Source organism: Glycine max, chromosome 4 (genome assembly GCF_000004515.6).
Source record: "Glycine max cultivar Williams 82 chromosome 4, Glycine_max_v4.0, whole genome shotgun sequence".
Lineage (NCBI taxonomy): Eukaryota > Viridiplantae > Streptophyta > Magnoliopsida > Fabales > Fabaceae > Glycine > Glycine max.
Window position 1 is genome coordinate 42,403,351 of NC_016091.4, and position 15,627 is coordinate 42,418,977.

Here is a 15,627-nt window from a genome sequence, read left to right on the forward strand (position 1 = left end):
TGGAGTAGAAACTACTGATTATAACCCTGAAAAAGTTCATTACTAATTTGGGTAGTAGCTATATCACAAACAGAACCACATCCTTGGGGAATGAAAACAGCAGAAGACTTGGAGGCAGCACCAATTTCTTTCAAAGTGTCAAGTACTGAGTGACAAGGATCATGTATAAGACATCTTTTGCAATTTTATGAAGTTGTACTAGGTACATTAACTGAGAATCCCAGCACATTATCTCTAAATCCATCCACAATTGGCAAGCAATACCCAACCCAGAGAGATACTTAGACTCGCCTCACCGTCGGCTCGCTTAATTTGCAAGATATTCTCTGTCTCTGACTTCTCATTAGCTTCCACCGTCAACTTTGCAGCTCATCACAGAAAGAAAACATTAGAATAAATTAAAATAAGCCAATCCATGAGTACTGGTAGGGAAAGAAAACAAAAACAGCAATAAGAAGAGACCAGATGAGGTACATAAATAATCATTTGAGTACATAAGTCATACAAAATTGAGTTGAACCTTGGTTACTTAAAGCTTAAGTGTTGGATATTTTAGTGTAATTGATCTCTTTATTATGTTAAAATAAGAGTGCACGCTTATTTTAATGTAATAACGAGATGTTCGGTTTAGGCAAATTTTGGAAGTTACATGGAAGTTACTAAAACTTCCATCAACGGTTGGAAGTTACATGGAAGTTACTAAAACTTCCATCAACGGTAATTTTTAAAAAAAAATAACTTCCATCAACCGCCAAAAACCACCTTTTCTTTGATCATAAATAATTATTCTGGTTCAGAAAGCATAACGGGTGACAAAACATACAAGACCAAAACAAAACTCTTGAATTATAATCTTCTGATTTTATCCGATTGAACAATTTTGATTGAACCCCGAAATTTGATTCAATCTGAAAGTGTTATACACGACTTCAGATTTATCCAGTATCATCTCGATTTTTCAAATTAACCAACAAAAGATTGAATCAAATCTTTCGAGATGACGAACGATAGTTCGAAGATGACAAGCAAGTTTGCGAAGTTGGACAAGTTTGAAGGGCAGGATTTCAGAAGATGGCAGAAGAAGATGCACTTTCTCTTGACAACATTGAATGTGGTGTATGTGCTAAGTACACCGATGCCGGTGTATATGGAAGACGAAACTCTGGATCAAACAAGGAAGCGTTCGAAATGGGAGAACGACGATTACATTTGTCGTGGACACATTCTGAATGGTATGTCCGACTCTCTCTTTGATATTTATCAAAATGTTGAGTCTGCTAAGGAATTATGGGACTCTCTTGAATCCAAGTATATGGCAGAAGATGCCTCAAGTAACAAATTCTTAGTTAGTAATTTCTTTAATTACAAAATGATTGATTTGAGGCCTGTTATGGAGCAATATAATGAACTGCTGCGGATTTTGGGTCAGTTTACTCAACATGATTTGAAAATGGATGAATCCATTGTAGTTTCATCTATAATTGATAAACTGCCTTCTTCTTGGAAAGACTTCAAGCATACCTTGAAACATAAGAAGGAAGAGTTGACTCTGGTTCAACTCGGTAGTCATTTCATGATTGAGGAGTCGCTGAGGGCTCAGGAAATTGACAAAGTCAATGATAAAACCGTAGCAGGTTCCTCTTCCGTTAATAGGGTAGAGGAAAGTGGAACAGTTAAGCAAAATTACAATACTAAAGGTAACAAACGAAAATTTCAAGGAAATAAGAACAAAGGTCCAAACAAACAGACAAAATTGTCATGTTGGAAGTGTGGGAAACCTGGTCATTTAAAGAGGGATTGTTGGGTGTTCAAAGGAAAGAACAAGGCTGGTCCAAGTGGGTCTAATGATCCTGAAAAGCAACAAGGTCAGATTGTAGTGAATAATTTTAATTCGAATACGAATTCAAATTATGTATCACTAATATCTGATGCATTCTATGTGCAGGATGATGACGTTGCTTGGTGGTTTGATTCGGGAGCAACAAGCCATGTGTGCAAAGATCGTCATTGGTTCAAAGAATTTAGACCAATCGATGATGGCTCTATTGTGAAGATGGGCAATGTTGCAACTGAACCAATCCTAGGATTAGGTTGTGTGAATTTAGTTTTTACTTCCAGAAAAAGTTTGTATTTGGATAATGTCTTATTTGTACCTGGTATTCGTAAGAACTTATTGTCTGATATGGTTTTAAATAATTGTGGTTTCAAGCAAGTACTTGAAAGTGACAAGTACATCTTGTCAAGACATGGTTCGTTTGTTGGATTTGGTTATCGTTGTAATGGAATGTTTAAATTAAATATTGATGTTCCTTTTGTTCATGAATCTGTTTGTATGGCCTCGTGTAGTTCTATAACTAATATGACAAAATCAGAAATTTGGCATGCTAGATTAGGACATGTTCATTACATACAAAAGATTAAAAGATATGTCAAAAACAAGTATGATTCCTCCTTTTGATATTAACATTGAAAAATGCAAAACTTGCATGTTGACCAAGATCACTAGGAAACCTTTTAAGGATGTTAAAAGTGAGACTAAAGTCTTAGACCTTATTCATAGTGATTTGTGTGATTTGCATGCAACTCCATCATTAGGTCATAAAAAATATCTTGTTACTTTTATTGATGATGCATCAAGGTATTGTTATGTATATTTATTAAATACAAAAGATGAAGCTCTTGATAAATTTAAAATTTATAAGAAAGAGGTAGAACTTCATCAAAATGGGCTAATCAAAACTCTTCGTACGGATAGGGGAGGTGAGTATTATGATCCGGTTTATTTTCAATCTACTGGAATAATACATCAAACTACAGCTCCCTATACACCACAACAGAATGGTGTAGCCGAAAGGAAGAATAGAACCTTGAAAGAAATGGTGAATTCCATGTTATCCTATTCGGGTTTAAGTGAAGGATTTTGGGGTGAGGCTATGTTGGCAGCCTGATACTTGTTGAACCGAATTCTTAACAAAAGGAATAAGGTTATCCCATATGAACTTTGGCACAAAAAGACACCAAATTTGAGTTATCTCAAAATTTGGGGATGTAGGGCTGTGAGAACTCAGCATAATTTGGCCGATCATTTAACCAAAGGGTTAAGTAGAGATCTCGTGAAAAGGTCGGCTGTGGGATTAGGATTAAAGTCCATCTGAAATCTCTTATGTTAAGATACCCAATTCCCATCTAATATGACATTAGGTGCTGAATTCAATGTGGAAAGCTTAACATGTAGAGATTGGAACACATCATCGAAAGTATCCCAAAAGGAATGTGTTCGGTTCTGTAAGTTAAGGAGGTTGGAGTATAACTCCTCAATGGTTCTTTTGAAAAATTGCATTTGCAGGTGCAAGAAAGAAAAGAACTACCTATATAAGCATGAAGTTTAGCCGCTTCAAGAAGCTGGGACTTGGCTTTGATATGCTTATGAAGGATAGGGACACAGGCTAGTAAACTAGTGTCGAGCAAGAGTAATGTTATAAACTATTGTGCATATTATCTTCATGTATTCATTATGAATAGAAAGGGTTCAATCCTTAGTGACACCCTGATATTCGAATATTTGAAACGTGTAATTTGCTAAGATGAAATTCAATCGTCACGATATTTCATCTATGCAGTAGTTTGTGGTATGTTATGACTTTGGTGATTTGATCGGTAATTACACTAAAATGGGGGAGGTTTGTTGGATATTTTAGTGTAATTGATCTCTTTATTATGTTAAAATAAGAGTGCACGCTTATTTTAATGTAATAACGAGATGTTCGGTTTAGGCAAATTTTGGAAGTTACATGGAAGTTACTAAAACTTCCATCAACGGTTGGAAGTTACATGGAAGTTACTAAAACTTCCATCAACGGTAATTTTTAAAAAAAAATAACTTCCATCAACCGCCAAAAACCACCTTTTCTTTGATCATAAATAATCATTCTGGTTCAGAAAGCATAACGGGTGACAAAACATACAAGACCAAAACAAAACTCTTGAATTATAATCTTCTGATTTTATCCGATTGAACAATTTTGGTTGAACCCCGAAATTTGATTCAATATGAAAGTGTTATACACGACTTCAGATTTATCCAGTATCATCTCGATTTTTCAAATTAACCAACATTAAGTTGAATACTCATTTAACATACCAGCTTGATTTCTGTTATATCAATGAGTTAACCAACCCTAGAATCAAGGGATGCCATACATATCTCAGTCTGTTATCAGTTTCAATTATATTTGCTTTGAATTGTAGATAACATATCTAGTTGTTATATATACCAGGTTGTTACGAATCTAAACAGTTTTATCTCATCCATGTGATCCTTACTGTTGTTTTTGATTAATAACAGCAGGTAGAAATGTTAAAGAATGAAAGGGAGCATAAAGAAAGAAATTGAGACTACAAAGGCTTATTTTATTCTGATATGAAGCAACGTATTTAAAAACATGAAAAAGATAGTAACTGCTAACAAAAATATAACATCACTAACAGAAAGATAATACCACTAACAGATCATGCCTAGAGAATAGGATCAAAACTGCTTTATCCTATCAGTCAACATGACTTTTATTTTTCCTAAAAAATAGCATAAAAATCTTATCTACTATAATTTGTTAGGCAGTTCCAACAGTCAAATTTTAACAATCCTCCTTGACTTTGGAACTGCAAACTCCAAGCTTTTGTCTCAAGTATTCAAATTTGGCTTTTGGAAGTGCCTTGGTCAGAATGTCAGCACTTTGATTCTCTGTTTTGTAGTACAGTAACTTCACTTCTCCTTCCCTTTGAACTTCTCTTAGAAGAAAAAGCGTTATCTTGAAATGCTTAGGTTTGCCATGAAACACTGGATCATTAGCAATTGAGATTGCAGCCTGGTTGTCCACAAAAATTTGTGTGCTTTCTTCTTGTTTCATATGCAAATCTGTCATAATTTTCCTAATCCAAAGAGCTTGATTCACTGCAGCAACAACAGCTACATACTCTGCTTCTGTAGTTGATTGAGCTACAACTTCTTGCTTTTTAGAACACCAAGAAAAGACTCCAGAACCAAAGGAAAAACAATAACCAGAGGTGCTTCTCATATCAACAATACAACCTGCCCAGTCACTATCAGAATATCCATGGAGCTTAAAATTATGAGAATGAGAGTACATTATACCATAGTCTAAAGTGCCTTTAACATATCTAATAACTCGTTTGGCAGCTTGAAGATGAACTTCACTAGCACAATGCATGAACCTTGAAAGTATACTTACTACAAACAAAATGTCAGGTCTGGTTGCAATAAGATATATTAAGCAACCAATCAAGCTTCTGTAATGCATTTCGTCAACTTTATCAGCTCCATCATCCTTGCTAAATTTCTCCTTTTGGTTCATTGGAGATGTAGTGCTTTTGCAGTCCTCCATATGAAACTTCTTGAGTATTTCCCTTGCGTACTTCTTTTGGTGAATGAGGATTCCATCATGATCTTGTTTCACCTCCATTCCCAAAAAGAAACTCATCAAGCCAAGATCTGTCATTTCAAATGCTTTAAACATTTCAGCTTTAAACTCCTTTATGAGTTTCTCATCACTTCCTGTCACAAGTAAATCATCAACATAGACAGCAATAATGATTAAATATGCATCTACCAATTTCACATATAATGCAGCCTCACTTGGACTTTTGACAAATCCAAGATCTTGAAGATGATCATCTATCCTGCTGTACTAGGCCCTAGGAGTCTGTTTAAGACCATATAATGTCTTTTTCAACTTGTAAACTTTTTGCTCCTCTCCTTTGATTTGAAACCCCTCAGGTTGCTCTACATAAATCTCCTCCTGCAAGTAACCATTTAGAAAGGCAGATTTTACATCTAAATGATAAACTTTCCACCTTTTATGTGCAGTCAAGGCAAGTAGCATTCTAATTGTATCAAGACGTGTAACTGGAGCAAAGGTTTCTAAAAAATCCACTCCAAACACCTGAGCATAGCCTTTCACCACCAACCTGGCGTTGTATTTATTTACAGAACCATCTGGATTAAGTTTGGTTCTATAAACCCATTTTACCCTTATAGGTTGTTTGTGTTGAGGTCTGTCCACTAGCTCCCACGTGTCATTTTTTTCGATCATCTTCAACTCTTCCTTCATAGCATTTATCCACTTGTCATCCTTTTCAGCTTCTTCAAATTCTGCAAGTTCTAGGACAACTACATTACTCTTTTGATAAATCTCAGATAAAGATCTTGTACCTTTGACAGGAATGTCATCTATATCATCATCAAGGAATTGTGGGATTTTTGGCAGCTGCTTCCTTATTGGCTCATCCCAACTCCATTGTTGATCTTCCATAAATTTGACATCTCTACTCACTAGAATTTTCCCATTTTGAGGTTGGAAAATTCTGTAAGCTTTGGAGGTGTTGTTGTATCCAATGAAAACTTCGGGTTCTGCCTTTTTATCAAGTTTGTCCCTTTTAACCTGTGGAACATAAGAGAAACAAACACAACCAAAGATTTTTAGATTTTGTAAATCTGGTTTTTTTGTGCAGAACTCTTGTAGGTAGTCTATTCAACAAAAATACTGCAGTGTTTGCAGCCTCCACCCATAGCTCCTTTGACAACTCCTTTTCATGCAGCATACACCTTGTCATCTCCATGATACTTCTATTTTTTCTCTCACTCACACCATTTTGTTGTAGGGTGTAAGGTACGGTGAATTGGTGCTCAATGCCAGCTTCTTCACAAAATTTATCAAAAACATCATTTTTGTATTCCTTCCCGTTGTCAGACCTTATTGTTTGCAACCTGCAATCACTTTGATTCTCCCCCAATGCTTTAAATTTCCAGAAAATATTAGCAACCTCAGTCTTGGATTTAAAGAAATAAATCCAACAATATCTAGTATAATCATCAATAAATGTAATATAGTATTTATTACCATTTAAAGATGATACTCTCTGAGGTCCCCCAACATCTGTGTGAACTAATTGCAGCTTTTGAGTTGCTCTCCAAGTTGATTGAGGAAATGGTTTTCTGACTAGCTTACCATATTGGCAAGCCACGCCATCGGCTAACTTGTCTTCAAGCATTGACACACCTTTCACCAAGGCATGTTTTTGCATGTATAAAAGTCCAGCAAGATGGAAGTGTTCGAGCCTTTTGTGCCATAGTTCAACATTGGTGGTCATGCTTGAAAAAGCTATTTGCTTTTCCTCCATTAGATTTAAAGCATAGCTTTTAGCCCTCATTTTCACCCTGAATACGTCTTTTCCTTTTGCATCTTTGATCAAGCACCAATTTTCTTCAAATATAACTTTGAAGCCTTTCTCTACAAGCAGAGCAACACTAAGTAGATTTTGATCAATGTCAGGCACATATAAGACATCAAAGATATATTTCAAACCTGTCAAGCTTTCAATAGCAACAGTCCCTTTTCCCTTGACTGAGATGAAATCACCATTTCCAATTTTTACTTTGGAAACAATGGTTTTGTCAAGTTTTTTAAAGAGGTTCAGGTCATTGGTCATATGGTTTGTGCAACCGCTGTCTATTAACCATGAATCACTGGAACTATTGCTTGTGGCAAAGCATATTGCGACAAAGAGTTGCTCTTCTTCTTGTTCCTCTGCAACCACCTTTGCTTCCTCTGATTTGGACTTGCATATTCGCTCTACATGTCCCATATTGCCACACTTTCTACACTTGACATCTGGCCTCCACCAACATTTTCTTTCAGGATGATTTGTCTTTTTGCAATGCGGACAAGGAGGAAAGGTCTCACCTTGTTGCTTGTTGGAGCCTTCTGGTTTTTTGTTCCTCCATTTGTTGTTCTTCTTGTCTTTGCCACCTCTTGAATTTTGTGCTTTCGTATGAAACGCACCTTGTACCACCTCATCTTGTCTCATCATTCTTCTCTGCTCTTGGGCTTGTAGAGCATTTATGAGTTCTCCCAAGGTGATGGTTGACAGGTCTTTAGACTCCTCCAATGCTGATATCTTCGATTCATACTTCTCGGGTATAGTGACCAGGATTTTTTGCACTAGTCTTTCATCAGGAAAGTCCTTCCCAAGAAGCCTCACTCTATTTGCTATGCCTAACAGCCGGTCAGCGTAGCCTTTAATTGTTTTAGTCTCTTTCATGCTCTGCATCTCGAATTCTCTGCCCAAGTTGAGTACTTGCATGCCTTTGGTTCTTTCACAGCCTTGATATTCTGATCTGAGATAATCCCAAATCTGTTTGGCAGACTTGAAGTTCATAATTCTTGTAAAAATAATTTTTGACACAGCAGAGAAAAGGCAATTTTTAGCCTTAGCCTTTTTGGTCTTCCTTTCTCTGTGATTCTTCATCTGAGCCCCCGTTGGATCTAAAGGTAGTTCAGGAACATCATAGTTTTCTTCTACTGCCTCCCAAAGATCCAAAGCTTCAAGATGAGCGGTCATCCTTGCAGCCCATAATTCGTACTCCTCCCCATCAAAAATTGGTGGTGAACCTGCTGTGTATGATGTTTCTCCCTCCATTGCGATTTCTCTCAACTCACAGACCCCTTAAAGATAAGAGTTCTAGATACCAATTTGTTGTTTTTGATTAATAACAACAGGCAGAAATATTAAAGAATGAAAGGGAGCATAAAGAAAGAAATTGAGATTGCAAAGGCTTATTTTATTCTGATATGAAGCAACGTATTTAAAAACATGAAAAAGATAGTAACTGCTAACAAAAAGATAACATCACTAACAGAAAGATAATACCACTAACAGATCATGCCTAGAGAATAGGATCAAAACTGTTTTATCCTATCAGTCAACATGACTTTTATTTTTCCTAAAAAATAGCATAAAAATCTTATCTACTATAATTTGTTAGGCAGTTCCAACAGTCAAATCTTAACACTTATGTATAAATACACTTCCAGAGCAATAGAAAAAGTGTGCCATTATTGTTTCAATTCTCTACAATTTCATTCATGGCCCACTTTGCATTTTCATCTGACTCTATATCAACAATCAATGTTTGAACAATTTCACACCCATAAACTGACATATCTTGTTAAGACAATAAAGCAGCAAAATCAAATTAAATATAAGGCAGCACGGTTTACATTATATGTAAATTTCATAAATAGAACCTCTAGTTCATCTTCCACGCTTTCGCAATGTCATTTTTTTGCTCAAAAGCATCATCCAAGTTGAGTTTTGGAACGCTTGCTCTAATTACTGCAATTAGAACAAACAGTTTAGCTGAAAACTTATATGCTTCAAGTACTAATTTATATACGTTTATAGTTTACACAGCGTTATGGTTTATTATAGTTTACTTGGATTTGGGTCTTAGTAGTTAGTATTGCTTATTTACTTGGTTTGCAAAAAGCATCGTGGCACATTTCCCTGTTTGGGGTTCTTTTAGAAAGAATTTCCCAAACTAGGGCTGTTTTGGAGGTATTTCCCAGGGGGTGCTGTTTTGTACGTAGCTGGCCATGCATGGCGCCAGTGCTGATGGCGCTTCGACAGGGACGAGCCACGTGGCCATGGAAGCGCCATTCCCAGCAGCGCGTCCCCTTTTGCTGAGGTGGCTTTGGAAGCGCCAACAGTAGTGGCGACTTGGTGAACGCGTAGCCCTAGGTTTAGGTTACAGCGTTGCAGACTGGCCTGCAGCAGGGAAGCGCCAGTGGTGGTTGCGATTTTGGAAGCGCCATTGGTTCCTGCGACTTGCATGAAAACGCCAATGGTGATGGCGTTTGAAGGTGTTTAAATACCCAGCCAATACCCAGAGTCTTGTACATTTGTTCTGCGCTTTCCCTTTGAACATTTTACTTTCATTTTCGTAGCTTTGGAATTTTGGTGACTTTGGAAATTTCTGTGGTATGAAGCATTTTTTTAAAATTATATTAGCTTTTATGTTTTTTCTTCAACGCTTTCCCTTTGAACATTTTGCTTTCGTTTTGGTAGCTTTAGCATTTTGGTGGCTTTGGAAATTTCTGTGGTATGAAGCATTTTTTTTAAAAAAAATTATATTAGCTTTTATGTTTTTTCTTCAGCGCTTTCCCTTTGAACATTTTGTTTTCGTTTTGGTAGCTTTGGCATTTTGGTGGCTTTGGAAATTTCTATGGTATGAAGCATTTTATTTTAAAAAAATTATATTAGCTTTTATGTTTAAAAGGCTTGTTAGTGTGTGTTTAAATGTAAAAAATAAACAGAAAAATTGTGTAACGATGTTTATTTGAAGAAAATATTTTGAATATGAAATTTGTATTATTTTGTTAATTAAATTAGGTTGGTGTTGATGAACGTTTGAACTTTGAATAAAAAATAATTATAGATGATATTTATTTGAAGTAAGTATTTTGAGTACGAATTTTTTTTTTTTAATATGAAGTTGTAGTATTTTTTCAATTAGATTAGGTTGGTTTGTTGGTGTGTTAAAAATTTAGAAACGTTGAACTAGAAAGTGTTATTTGATGCTTTGTTTTTTCTCGTACTACAAATATTTTATTATATTTGTAGTAATTTTGTAATTACCTTTTTCCATTTTAAAGTTATTAATGGTTAAGATTAATTATTTATACTACTAACTTCGTTAATGAATTATTAAATTTTCTGTTAAAAATGACTATGTTGAAATTGTTCATTTTTTATAAGTTTGTCCCATAAAATTAATTTGAAGTTAATTAAATTTTTTTAAAAGAGAAATTGAATGTGAAGTTCCAATAAAGAGATCTTTTGTGATTACATTTTATTAGTTTTGATTAAAAGTTTTATAAAATCGTTTGTGTTATTTAAGTGTGTTGATGTGAAATTTATTTAAAGTTAATAATTTTAATTACATCTTGATTAGTTTAAAATTACTACATTGAAATTGTTAATTTTTTTTAAAGTGTCTTAATGTGAAATTGATTTGAAGTTAATTTTTTTTTTAAAATTAAGTTTTATTTTGAAGTTTCAGTAATGATTTTTTGTGATACCCATTTTGTAATTTATTTGACGTGTTAAAATATTGTTTTTGTAGGTACACGATGAATTCGGTTATAACAGTGTTGTATTTCAATGGAAGGGTATATGAAGATAATGATGGTGTAATATTTGAAGGCAATAAAAAAGCGATTCAGATTAAACGTGGAATTAGTTTCAATGTTTTGAAGAAAAAAATTGGAGATAAGGTAAAGTTACAAAATAATGAAATTATTTCTGCTATTAGCGGTAGATTTTTAGTGTCAGGAAAATATATTGCCTTGCAAATTTGTGATGACGAAGACATTGAAACAATGTTGGAAAGTTTTAAACAACAAGACTAAATGTCAGTTCTGGAATTGTACATAGAAAAGGATGTGGCTGGTGGTTCAATGTTTCATTCTGTCAATTCGCTTACATCATGTGAAAATTATTTATCTAATTATGAGACACAACCGGCAACAAATATGAGCAATTTACATATTGACGAAGACGATGATGATGATGATGATGATTATCTTGTGTCTAACTCATACGTTGAAGAGTCTCTAGACGAAGATGACAGTGTTGACAATATATCTGATACAGACGATGAAGTCACCAACATTCCTCAACCAGTAAGAATTGTTCACCCAGCAGAAGGTATAATTTTTTGTATAAAAAAAATAGACAATACATTTATTATTTGATGACAATTGTATTTAATGCTAAATAAGTATTATTTGATTTTTTATTTTATTTTGAACTGTTAGGTGCACAACGAATTGAAAATCCATTTTGGAATGATGCCTTACATTATAACAATATCAACTGGAGTTATCCTGATGAGGAGGACATTTGCGGTTTGGAGATGCCGTCGACCTTTAATGTTGGCCAAGAATTATATGTTGGCATGGAATTTGATAGTAAAGATGCGGTCAAAAATGCAGTCAAACAATGTGTTATGAAGGTGCATCAAAGTTTCAAAGTTGTCGAAAGCAAAACGAACAAGTATGTGGTTTGTTGCGTGAATAAAAATACAGAGTGTCCTTGCCCTTTCTATATGAGGGCAATTTTATCTAAAAAAATAGATACGTGGAAAGTCACACAATGGGGTGGACCACTCACATGTCTGAATAAGACCATGACACAAGATCACGAGAAACTTGATTCAGATTTAATTGCCACTTATGTAGTAGGTACGTATTTTATGTTCATATTATGTTCATTTTTTGTTAATTATCATTTAAATTTTGTTATGTTATTGACAGGCATGATCAGAGAAGATCCATCAATAAAAATTTATTTGATTCAAGAAAGGATTAACAGTGAATTTGCATACAAGGTGTCGTACAAAAAAGCTTGGTTGGCGAAACAGAAAGCCATTGCAATTGAATATGGCAATTGGGATGAGTCATATGCGAAACTTTTGTCGTGGCTAACACACATGCAAAATCATTCTCCTGGATCATATTTTCAAGTACTACATGACGATTTTATCGTTGGGAATACGGTTAGTCGCGAACACCGTCAGTTTCATAGAGTTTTTTGGACTTTTGGACAATGTAAAGAAGCTTTCAAGTACTGTGAGCCAATCATACAAGTTGACGGCACACATTTGTACGGAAAATACCGTGGGACCCTCTTAATGGCCACATCACAAGATGGAAATGGTGGTGTCCTTCCTCTAGCATTCGCGGTGGTTGAAGGTGAGACGTTAACAGGGTGGTCATGGTTTTTGGCACACTTGCGTGAACACGTCAATGATAAAAATGGTATTTGTCTCATATCTGATCGACACGCGAGTATAAAGTCCGTTGTCGCTAACGAAGCACTTGGTTGGCAACCTCCCCACGGTTATCATGTCTATTGCGTGCGACACATAGCAAGCAACTTCAATCGGAAATTCAATAACGCCAAACAAAAAGAAATGTTGAAGAAGTTGGGTAAGATTTCATATTTGATGGTCACGTTTATTTAACTTTCATATATACTTGAAATTGTTATTCATAACTAATTTTATGCAGTCTACACTCCTTGCAAGCACATTTTTGATCAAAATTTAGAAAAATTTCGTGAACTAAGTCCAGCCATAGTAACATGGATTGATCGCATTTCAAAGGAAAATGGACGATGGCTTATGATAGAGAAGGGCGTCGATATGGCCACATGACAACCAACCTCTCAGAATGTATCAATAAGGTTTTGAAGGATTGTCGCAACATTCCCATAACAGCCTTGGTCAAATCAACGTACAGTAGGTGTCGAAAGTACTTTGTGAGCGTGGCCACCAAGCCCAGAGACAGTTAAATGAAGGGCAAGTATATTGTTCAAAGCTTGTTAAAGAACTTAGAAAAAATTAAGAACAAGCTTGTTCGCACATCGTTCGTGTGTATGACATCCACTCCACAAGGTTTGAAGTAGAGGAGACCTTCAATCCTATTACGCAACGTGGCGGACAAAAGTGGGCAGTTAACTTGAACGGTCATTATTGTCAATGCGGAACGTATTCTGCGCTTCACTATCCATGTTCACATATTATTGCAGCTTGTGGTTACGTGAGCCTGAACTACTACCAATATATAGATGTTGTTTATACAAATGAGCACATCTTAAAAGCTTACTCCGCACAATGGTGGCCTCTTGGGAATGAAGCGGCTATTCCTCCTTTTGATGATGCATGGACACTTATCCCTGACCCAACCACAATTTGTGCGAAAGGTCAGCCAAAATCAACAAGGATAAGGAATGAGATGGATTGGGTCGAACCATCTGAGCACCGAATAAAATGCAGTAGATGTGGAGCCGAAGAGCATAACAGGCGTCGCTGTCCAATGCAATCTGAGCGTGGGAGTTGTTCAAATCATTGATTTATGTATGTTAGTCGAGTGACTTGTATTTGTTTAAGTTCTCTTCAATGTATTGAATTCTGGGGTTGAATAAATTTGTTAGTTAAAAACATTACTTATTTTGGTTTGTGTACATTAACTATTTGTGGGTTTCAATGAATTCGTTACTTAAAAACACATCCATAAACCCTAACACTAAACCCTAATCCTCAAACCTAACCCTAACACCTAAACCCTAAGCCCAACACACTAAACCCCAACCCCAAACCACCTAAACCCTAAGTCCATCACACTAAACCCCAACCCCAAACCACCTAAACCCTAAGCCCAACACACTAAACCCCAACCCCAAACCACCTAAACCCTAAGCCCAACACATTAAACCTCAACCCCAAACAACCTAAACCCTAAGCCCAACACACTAAACCCTAACCCCAAAACACTAAACCCTACTCATAACCCCTACTCCAAAACCCTAAGCCCTAAACCTATCTCTAACCCTACCCTACTCCCCAAACCCCTAATCCAACACACTAAGCCCAAAACCCTAAACCGCAACCCTAACCCTAACCCCAACCCATAAGACACATCCCTAATCCGTAATCCCTAAAAACTAACCCTAACCCAAACCCTAATCCCAAAAACATAACCCTAACCATAACCCTAATCCTAATCCCTACTCCCTAAACCCTAAGCCCTAACCCTAATCCTAACCCTAACCCCTAATACAAAACACTAAGCCCTAAACCCTAAACCCAAATACCTAACCCTAACCCAAAATACCTAACCCTCCCCCACATACCTAACCCTAACCCCAAGCCCTAGGCCAAACTAACCCTAAACATTAACCCTAACCCCTAATCCAAAACCTATCCCTTAAACCCCTAAGCTCTAACCCTAACCCACACCCAAACACCTAAACTCTAACCCCCAAGCCCTAGGAAACAACCCTAATCCATATAATCCATAAAACCTAACCCTAACCCTAACCCCTAATCCAAAACCTATCCCTTAAACCCCTAAGCTCTAACCCTAACCAAACCCAAACACCTAAACCCTAACCACAAGCCCTAGGAAATAACCCTAATCCATATAATCCATAAAACCTAACCCTAAACCCTAACCCTAACCCCTAATCCAAAACCTATCCCTTAAACCCCTAAGCTCTAACCTTAACCCAAACCTAAACACCTAAACCCTAACCCCAAGCCCTAGGAAACAACCCTAATCCATATAATCCATAAAACCTAACCCTAAACCCTAACCTAACCCTAAAACATAACCCCAACCCCTAATCCAAACCCATAAGCTCTAACCCTAACCCAAACACCTAAACCCTAACCCCAAGCCATAGGACACACTAACCCTAATCCATAAAACCTAACCATCAAACCTAAACCCTAAACCCTTACCCTACTCCATAAAACCTAACCCTAAACCATAAAACTCAACCCTAAAACCTATCCCTAATCCATAAAACCTAACCCAAACCCCTAAGCCAAACCTAAGCACAAGCATAACCTAAAACCTTACCGTTACCCTAATCCAAAACTCTAAGCCTTAAACCCCTAAGCCCTAACCTAAGCCTAGCCCAAACCCCTAAACACTAACCCCGGGCCCTAAGCCACATCCTAATCCTAAACCGTAACCCCTAAGCCTAATCCCTAATCCTAATCCCTAAACCCTAACCGTAAAGGAGAACATATCGCGTTGGTGTTTGGCTTTAGTTACTGAAACTAATTATTTTTTTGTTTGTCTACTTTAGTTTTATTTGTAAACTTAGTTTATTATTATAGTTTGATGCTCCATATAAACTCTATACATTATTAAGGCATAATAAATGAGATGCGATAGATTAATTGTCAAAATCAAATGT

At 36.2% G+C, this 15,627-nt stretch overlaps 1 pseudogene; it reads right to left on the reverse strand.

Moving 5' to 3' along the window:
- Nucleotides 1–11: 11 nt before the first annotated feature.
- LOC102670007 (hypersensitive-induced response protein-like protein 1) lies at nt 12–9,690 on the reverse strand (annotated as a pseudogene).
- Nucleotides 9,691–15,627: the final 5,937 nt, after the last annotated feature.